Consider the following 2,007-nt stretch of genomic DNA (forward strand, 5'->3'; position numbering starts at 1 on the left):
TCAGAGCAGTGGTATTTTATAGGGAGTAAGATGCTATGGAAAAGGGACAATTGGGAATAATTTCTGAGATTCTAACAATGTTATATATTTTGACCTAGGAGATGTTTACCTAGTGTTCAATTTGTAATCATGCATTTAAGTACACATTATTTTATTTTATACTTTTTTCTATGTATGTATTTTTTATCCTAATTCAAAAAATAAATAGCTGGGTTCTCTTACATCATCTACCACCTAAGAGTCACCCTGTAAAAAGTTGCAACCTCTCCCTTTTCTTTCCACCATCTGCTTGGCTGCCACAAAGCAGCAACCATGTGTGAACGCATCCCCATCCTTGTTGGCCAGAGTGGTGTCCAAATTGGCAATGCCTTCTGGGAGCTCCATTGCCTGGAACATGGTATCCAGCCTGATGGTCAGATGCCAAGTGACAAGACCATTGGGGAAGAGATGACTCTTTCAATACCTTCTTCATGCTGGGAGCATGTTCCCAGGGCAGTCTTTACAGACCTGGTCATTGATGAAGTTCGCACTGGCACCTACCCTCAGCTCTTCCACCCTGAGCAGCTCATCACAGGCAGGGAAGATACTGCCAATAAACTATGCCTGAGGGCACTACACCATCAACAAAGAGATCATTGACCTTGTCTTGGACCGAATTTGCAAACTGGCTGCTGACCAATGCATAAGGACATCAGGGCTTCTTGGTTTTCCACAGCTTTGGAAGGGGATCTGGTTCCAGATTCATCTGGAACATCTCTCTGTAGTTTATGGCAAGAAGTGCAAACTGGAGTTCTCCATTTACCCAGCCCCCCAAGCTTCCATAGCTGTGGTTGAGCCCTACAATTCCAACCCTCACCACAAACACCACCCTGGAGCACTCTGTGCCTTCACAGTAGACAATTTGGCCATCTATGATATCTGTGGTAGAAAATTCGATATTGAATGCCCAGCCTACACTAACTTGAATAAGTTGATAGGTCAAACTGTGTCCTCCATCATTGCTTCCCTCAGGTTTGATGGAGCCCTGAATGTTGATCTGACAGAACTCCAGATCAACCTCATGCGCCATCCCTGCATCCACTTCCCTCTGGCTACATATGCTCCTGTCATCTCTACTGAGAAAGCCTACCATGAACAGCTTTCTGTAACAAAGATCACCAATGCATGCTTTGAGCCAGCCAACCAGATGGTGAAATGTGACCCTTGACATGGTAAATACATGGCTTGCTGCCTGTTGTACTTTGGGGATGTGGTTCTCAAAGATGTCAATGTGCCCCTGCCACCATCAAGACCAAGTGTACCATCCAGTTTGTGGACCGGTGCCCCACTGGCTTCAAAGTTGGCATTAATTACCAGCATCCCACTGTGGTACCCGGTGCAGACCTGGCCCAAGTACAGCAAGCTGTGTGCATCCTGAGCAACACCACAGCCATCGCTGAGGCTGGGGCTCACCTGGACCACAAATTTGACTTGATGCATGCCTAGTGTGCCTTTGTTCACTGGTATGTGGGTGAGGGTATGGGGGAAAGAGAGTTTTCTGAGGCCCGTGAGGACATGGCTGCCTTTGAGAAGGATTATGTGAGGTTGGTGTGGATTCTGTTGAGGAGAGGGTGAAGAAGGAGAGGAATACTAAAGTTAAAAATTTCACAAAGGTACTGTTTTACAGGGAACCTTATTTTGTTTTGAACATAGAAAAGTTGTGCTCTGCTGAAACTGCTGAATCACAGACCTGTACCTCTGAAACAAATAATACATTATATGTTAAAAAAAAAAAAAAGAAGATAGCAGGAAGGGAAAAATGAAGGGAGGGAAATCAGAGGGGGAGATGAACCATGAGAGACCATGGACTCTGAGAAACAAACTGAGGGTCTAGAGGGGAGGGGGGTGGGGGGATGGGTTAGCCTGGTGATGGGTATTAAAGAGGGCACGTACTGAATGGAGCACTGGGTGTTATATGCAAACAATGAATCATGGAACCCTACATCAAAAATTAATGATGTAGGGTGC

At 45.4% G+C, this 2,007-nt stretch overlaps 1 pseudogene; it reads left to right on the forward strand.

Annotated features, from left to right (window-relative positions):
- The first annotated feature begins 312 nt into the window (after positions 1 to 312).
- LOC112824445 (tubulin alpha-1A chain-like) lies at positions 313 to 1,633 on the forward strand (annotated as a pseudogene).
- The last annotated feature ends 374 nt before the right edge of the window (positions 1,634 to 2,007 follow it).

The sequence above is a fragment of the Callorhinus ursinus genome, unplaced genomic scaffold, assembly GCF_003265705.2.
Source record: "Callorhinus ursinus isolate GAN/ISIS: 27379988/994484 unplaced genomic scaffold, GSC_fseal_2.0 scaffold9, whole genome shotgun sequence".
NCBI lineage: Eukaryota > Metazoa > Chordata > Mammalia > Carnivora > Otariidae > Callorhinus > Callorhinus ursinus.